This window comes from Lycium ferocissimum, chromosome 5, assembly GCF_029784015.1.
Source record: "Lycium ferocissimum isolate CSIRO_LF1 chromosome 5, AGI_CSIRO_Lferr_CH_V1, whole genome shotgun sequence".
Classification (NCBI taxonomy): Eukaryota; Viridiplantae; Streptophyta; class Magnoliopsida; order Solanales; family Solanaceae; genus Lycium; species Lycium ferocissimum.
Window position 1 is genome coordinate 38,044,105 of NC_081346.1, and position 8,164 is coordinate 38,052,268.

Genomic DNA, 8,164 nt, shown 5'->3' on the forward strand with positions numbered 1-8,164 from the left:
TTCCAATTGATATGAAAGCTTGAAGAAAATAATTTTTCTTGACCAAATTTTTTTGTGGGACTGTTCGGCCATAGCTATGGCCGTATGTCTCTCTTGCTCTTTCTCCAAATTGTCTTGAATTCTCTAGAGAATGAAAATAATGAAGATGACTAAATTAGTCATCTTTCTCTACATATATAATTTGCACATGTGGCCCTATGGCCCACAAGTCATGTGCATGGCCACATGGCTTTTTTTTTCATGAATTTTAAGTTTCCAAAACTTCACTTTTGGCCCCAAATTTTCATGAAATGTTCAACTTTCCATAATTCACTTTTAACCTCAAATTCCTTAATATTTCCGTCTAACAAAATTCATAAGCAACTTATGTCTTAAAACAAAGTAAAAAAAAATGGCCTTGTCTTTAACTCCTCGCGACCAACTTAAAGATATTCCGAAGTACAAAATGCGGGATATAACACGTACTGACGTCCCTTTGCTGGTGGTGCTGCGTTTCATGCCCATAGGTCTTGAGATACAGGTTGACGAATCTCCCAGTAGGATACCAGCTTAGCAGGCAGTGTCATGGCACTTTACTTGCTCCAGAGTTGCTCTGTGAGTGAGCATGGTTGCATATGCATTTGCATGGGTATGGCGGCGCCCTATCCCGGCCACATCATGTCATGTACTCTAGTAGAGGCTCACAGACAGATGTGCATAGTTGGATGATTTATGGTCATCTTGGTTTATACTCTGTTATATCATTACTGTGGACAACCTTGCCAGCATATGTACTTGGGATTAGCTTAATGTCGTAAGTATATTATCTTTTGGGCTTGTGTCCCATACAGTTTATGATATTTATGAGTTAGCATGATGGCCCACTCAGGTATGATTATGTGATATATGTATGTTTTGTGGTGCTCGGTAGGTTTGCTCCGAGTGCATGTCATGGCCCTCCGGTTGGTCTTGATATTTTGGATGTTTGAGGATAATGTTATGAGCAAGTATATTGGACCATTAACGAGGTTGGGATGATTAGTTAATGTGGCTTGAATCCACACATAGTTGTAGTCATCATACCAACATTTAGATAGTCTCTATGAAGCCCTATAAGAACGGAGAAGTATCAGACCGTTTGGGATTTGGGATTTGGAATTTTCAATCTGATGAGATTTGATAAAGAGGACTAGTTTACCCCTGGATATTTTAGTTTTCGCAAGACTACAAGCAAAGTGAGCCAAATGGCCTACGAGTTAGATTTACCCTCAGATTGGGAATCTGTACATCCAATCTATCACATGTCCATCTTCGTATGTGTGTTGAGAATCCTCCCAGAGTCGTTCCAGTTGATAAATTTTGGATTACAGAACAATCATCGTACGGGAAAGTTCCTATTACCCTCTCAGATCGCCATGTTCTAGATTCGTAGATTGAGAACCAGAGATGTAGCCTGAGTAAAAGTATTATGAAGGAATGTAAATATAGAGGGAATGACTTGAGAAGTTCAGGAAGACAGAAGATTCTGATATCCATGCTTGTTTTGCTAAGAAGTGATCCATAGTGAAACATCACAGCCTTCAGGTGCGTATTGTTCGATTTCTTATGATTACTGGTCGTGCGAAGCTATTTTTGTTATTGATTTTGTGGCCCTGTGTGGCATTGTATGGTTTGGGTTGCTGTGTGGCAGGTTGGTAGTAGTGTAGTTACAGGGGAAACTCTGCCGAAATTTTTATAGAATTCCTGGAAGTTATCATTCGAGGACGAATGTTTCTTAGGGGGGAGGAATGTTACACCTTGTAGTTTTATGCATTAAGATTCCTCGTATGTTAGTTGTCTTAATTTTGGACACCGGGTTTCTCCTTCGAGGATATATGAGGTTGGACATGCTTAACTTGTGCTTATAAGTGTTTAAGTTCATGTTCAGTAAGTTATGGAAGGATTGGAGAATAAGTAAATCGAAGAGAATACGTTTCGTTGAAGTTCCATTTTAAGATTGAATCATACGGACCGTATCTTAGGGAATATTGACCGTATTTTTGTGATATGGACCGTATTTAAGGATTTAAAATTTAATAGAGAGGGAAGATTTTGGGGTTGAGAAATACGAACCATTATACGGTCTGTATAAGATTATACGGCCAGAATTATATGGCCAGAAAATACGGACCATATATATATGATGTTTCACCTCGCAAATTTTCACGTTGGTTGTGTCAAAGGTAAACTAGCGTAAGTTGGAGAGGCCATGGAACCCTTATAAGATTAAGGAAGATTTTTAACAAGTGTTAAGCAAGTATCTAAAGGTTCCGGGATTAAGTGAATCGAAGAAATTAAGTTTTCAAAACTTTGGAAAAACTTGGCAGAATTCTGGACAAGATTTTTGGTCCAACTTGAGGGAGGTATACCTCTTAGCATATCAATAGTTATGGAATGAATCACCTATGTAAATTTAAGTTCAGAGAGTCTTCTTTCCAATGCAATTGACAGATTGCGAATCCGAGAAATACGACCAAAGTTACGGCCCGTATAAAATTATACGATTGAAGATACGGACCATATTTATTATACCGCTAGAGATACGGCTAGTATAATCCAATGTCAGTGGAAATTTTCTTAATTTATATGTGACGGCCCCTCTTCATTTTAAGTCATTCTAGACATAACCCCAAGTCCTAGAAAGCTCTAGAGACCTCTCCAAACATATTCAAACATTTATCCAAGCCTAAATCTAAGATCAAAGTGAAGATCAAAGTGAGGTTGAAGCTTGTCTCTTCTACTTGTAAAAGCTTTGGAGGGTCTGTCAAGGTGAAGTTATCTTGGACTTGAAGTGTTTTTGAGTTTTTGAGGTAAGATTCATCTTAGCTTCATGTTTATGAGTTTATGTGATAAGTATGTTAAGATTTGAGGAGAATAAATTGAAGGAAAAGTTCAAATATGAATTTGATGATATTTTGAGTTGAAAATTAACTTCAGCTATAACTGTTAGCATGTTTTGAGTATGTTATGAGGGATAATAGTAATGTTGAGGAAGTGTTGTATACAAGTGTATATGAGGTTGCTTAATGGTATATCTTTAGATATGGAGAATTTGAGGTTAAAGGAGGTCATATGGGGTTGTTGTGTAAATTGTTGGTTGGACCTTGCGGTAATGAATAAGAAATAGGGGAAAATCTGTCTATTCTATTTTAGAATAAAGTATTGGTTATATAGGTGATATACCAGTGCCATCTAAGTTTGTATATGTATTCCTTATTACAGGATTGGCGTGCTAGTTGTAAATAGCTTGATTGTTGGATTGCTTGGACGACTTGACGTATGTAATGGCTATCTTTTCTTTTCTTGGCATGATCTGTAAGCGCCTATTAAATCTTAAAGAAAGAGAATTATTGTTTAGACCTGTCTTAGAGGTGTAACGATTTAGATGTGATATTATATCTTCCGAGGGATTTCTATCCGTTCCTTAGTTCATTGTTGATAGAAGAGTCAGAAAGAGACATGCTGACATCTCCATATATTTCAGTTTATCCATGATATACAAGATGCTATACAAATATTTTATTTAGCCTGGCCACTTGGTGTTACTGTTATATCCCGTATATTTGTACATTGGGATATTTTAAGCTAATCGTGATAAGTTAAGGACAAGACTATTTTGAGATACGAGGTAGGGACTTTTAACCTCCGATTTTGTTTTAATGCACAAGTTGCTTATAAATTTTAATTGGTGTGGAAATATTTATGAAGATTAGGGATTAATTAACCATGATTAGATTATTAAGTGGGATTAAAGATTTAATTATTTCATTAATTGGCCATTAGTGGCCGTGTGGGCCCCACCCATGGCATGGCCAAATTTGATCGGCTCAATCCATGAGTGGGACATGTGTCCATCTTGTAGGATCCATATTTAAGGTAATTTGATGACTAATGAAGCCATTTACCATCTTCAACCAAAGAAAGAAACTACAGAAATAGAAAGAGAGGCTCTCGGCCATGGCTGGCCGAGCTTAGGCTCTTGTGTATTGATCAAAAATTAATTTTCTTCAAGGATTCCAACCAATTGGAAGGTCCCTAGTAACGTGAAGTAGCCATTGGAGCAATCAAAATATTCATCCTTGCAATTCAGAAATTCTAGCCAAGTTGAGAAGTCAAGTATTAAGGTAAGGTTTAATCTTCTTTTACATGTATTAAGGGTGGTTTGAGCATGTTGTAATTTGTAGATATGGATGAAATTCATGGAACTATGTATGTTAGTGTTGAAGCCGTGTAGGGGCTGTTTTGTGTAGAAATAGTGAACAAATTTTACTTAGTATTTGGTTGTTGTTGTTATGGATTTTGTGATGAGAATAAAGGTATTTAATGGTTCAAGTTGAAGTTGTAATTATTTGTGGGCTGTTGTAGAAGTTAATATGGTGTTAGTATAGTTTCTTGTATTTATGTGAATAATGTTGTTAACGTGTGGTTGTTGGTATAGTTCATGAATTTGGATGAAACGAATGTGTTAAGGAATGTATAATAAACGTAAATGGTTTGTTTGGCATGTCCGTAGACGTTCGTGAAGTTATCGGGCATCCTTAAGTTACTAGTTAAGGGCTGTCTAATGTGTTGTTGTTGTTCTTGTTGAGCGTGGAAGATTACATGTTGTATTATATGTTGGTTGGGCTGTTTTGGAATGTTGTATGGGCTGTCCGGAGTGTTCTCGAGTCTTGTTTGAATAGTCTCGGGTTGGTACTTGAACATATGATTATTGATGTTGGCTTGGTTGTATGTGGTTGGCTTGAATATAAGGGAAACGTCGTCTAATTATCTAGAAAGGAATTATTAACGTTAGAATACGTTTTGAATCTCCCCGTAGCTTAACCGTAGTTCTTGACGTCTTAATATAGGTTGAGGTACTGTTGGGCAGCGTATACGTGTTGTATTGCAAGTAAACGCTAAAGGTATGTAAAGCCTATCCCTTCTTTCTTTTGGCATGTCCTAGACGTAAGTAAGATATGATATGAGCTTTGGGGTAATTCTATTCATAAGTTCCGAGCATGTTTTATGATTCTTATTCACTTCTTGATATTAGAATTCTTAAAGTAATCGAGCTACTGCCCTCGAGCTTTCTATATGATCGGATTGTAAATGATACATGAACGTTCCTACTCCTGAAAACAAAACTCTATAATGACATTCAAAGAATATGTAATATGACTATCGTCTTGATTCTTGAGTGTTAGTTAATCTACATATCGATTGAGTCTCTGATGGTGATTTAGTTATATATGGTTACTCACTACTCTGCTCGTGCATATGGTTGTTACATCTTTCACCGAGTCCCGGGCCGGGTATGTTATCACGCACATTTTACTACATTATCCACCGAGTCCCTCACTAGAGGGCCGAGTACGCTATATGATGATATGATGATATGATGATATTATGACATGATGATACGATGATATGATATGACACCGAGTCCCATGATGGGCCGGGTACGGTATACGTGTACACGACTTTATTCACCGAGTCCCATAATGGGCCGGGTACGGTATATGATAATGATATGCATGATTTCATTCGTAAGATACAGCATGTGGTGATTTCTTGACTATTATACTTGTCTCCCGAAATCCCTATTTCGTTATGATCTTTCTTATTGTATTTCATGCTTTATATACTCAGTACACATCTCGTACTGACCCCTTCCTTCGGGGGGCTGCGTTTCATGCCCGTAGGTACAAACGCTCGTTTTGGTGATCCGCCAGCTTAGGATATCTATTCAGCTATCTTGGAGTGCTCCCTTGTCCCGGAGCCTAGATCTTTGGTACAGATCCTCTTATTGTATATATGTGTTTATCCAGGGGTACGGCGGGGCCCTGTCCCGTCATATGATACTGTTGTTACTCTTAGAGGTCTGTAGACATATGTGTGGGTTGTATATAGTTACTGTTCAGTTGTGTCTGTATGACTTATGTTTTGGGGCGTTCCCATTCGTAGTGGCGGCCTTGTCGGCTTATATATATATATATATATATGTTTTGGATGTATATATATATATATATATATATATATATATATATATATATATATATATGTTTTGGAAGTTGTGTGTTATGGTAGCCTTGTCGGCTTGTGTGTGGCTGGGACGTTCCCCTATATTATGATAGCCTTGCCGGCTTATGTGCGATGTTATCGGTTGAAAGTTGTAACTCCTCAGAGACTTGATATATATATATATATATATATATATATATAGCTTTGAGACGATGTCTTGCCTTTTTATATATAAGTTCCTTATCATGCTAGTTGTGGACTGATTATAGCTATTAGGTGTGTATACGAGTGTCCAGCTCGGGCACTAGTCACGGCCTACGGGGCTGGGTCGTGACAAAAGTGGTATCAGAGTGGTTCATCCTCGGAGTGTCTACAGACCGTGTCTAGTAGAGTCTTGTTTATCGGTGTGTTGTGCACCACATCTATAAACAGGAAGCTACAAGACATTTAGGATGTTATCTTTCCTTCTTACTCTAGATCGTGCGATAGAGCCGTATTATCAGGATAATTCCTCCCTAACGGATTATTATGTTTACAGCGATGCCTCCAAAGAAAGCGACACCGCCCGAAGGGCAAGTCGGTGGCCGGGAGAGACCAGCCAGACCCGGAGAGTTACTAAGGCCCGTGCCCAGCCTGTGCCTGAGGTTGTGCTCCCGTCAGCGAGCTCTTCTACACCGCCACTACCAGAGGAGCTTGGAGCCACAGCAGCTGCAGTTCAGGGGGCGGCTCCACCGCCATCTCCCGAGGTTCCAGTACCCGAGCCACCAGCTCCTCAGCCAGGGGCGGAGGATAGGGCTATGAGAGATGCGTCCCGCCTCGGTCGACAGATTAGTGGCAGGCGGTGCTCGCAGGCACGGGTTAGGAGGTGATTATGCGGACAGACATGATAGTTTAAGGGCTCGTGATTTCTTGACTTGTAATCCCCAGAGTTCTACGGGTCAAAGCTCGAAGAGGATCCGCAGGAGTTTATTCGACAGATGCAGCGCACGCTGAGGATAATTAGAGCTTCTGAGACTGAGTCTGTCGAGTTGGCTTCATATCGGTTGCGTGATGTAGCTGTTAATTGGTATGAGTCCTGGGAATTGTCTAGAGGCGAGAGTGCTCCTCCAGCGGTATGGGATGAGTTTATAGAGGCCTTTCTTGGCCACTTTCTACCTCCAGAGATGAGGCGAGCCAGAGTTGATAGATTCTTACATCTGAGGCAGAATGGCAGGAGTGTTCGAGATTATAGCCTTGAGTTTGATTCGTTGGCTAGACATGCACCCACTATTGTAGCTGATATGGCTGATAGGGTGCATCATTATGTGATGGGGCTGGATCGTTACTTGATTGATAGTTGTATGATAATGGCTTCTCAGCCCGGCATGGATATTGCTCGGGTGCGTGTGCATATGCACAGGGGGGTAGAGGACCGACATAGGGACGTCCACCGATAGAGATCATGACAGAGGGTCGCATAAGAGAGCTAGATCACCGGGTATTCGGTGAGTTTCGAGGCGGGGGCCTCGCCAAGATAGTAGATATCCTTCTCGGCCCCCGGAGTGCACCCCCACGCATCACCGGTAGGAGATTTGATAGCACAGGTATTCAGAGCCGGTCGAGCTCCAGGCTTCGGTGTTCACAGATGCATAGGAGTTCGGGTCAGTCGAGGCCACCTTTGCCTCGATGTTCTCGTTGTGGTAGGCCTCATTTTGGGGAATGCCATTTTGCTACAGGTGCTTATTTTACTTGCGGCCGTCAAGGCCATATTATGAGGGAGTGTCCATTTGGGGGTAGTCCAGGTGGTGCGGCCTCACCATCGGGTCGCTGTCGGTTCATCTTCTTCGTAGCTATGCGCCCATGGGGGCGGGTGGTACGCCGACACCGCAGCCGTGGTAGAGGCCGTGGCGGAGCTTCCAGTTCTAGCGGTCCTTCGAACCGCATATATGCTTTGGCTAGTAGACAGATCAGGAGGCGTCACCAAATGTGGTTACAGGTATATTATCGATTTTCTCTCGGGATATATATGCATTGATAGATCCTGTGCTCCACCTTATCATATATATCTCCCTTTGTTGCTAGTAGAATCGGGATAAAACCTGAATCGATTGAACCATTTGAGGTAGCTACACCGGTAGGAGATTCTGTTATAGCAAAGCAAGTA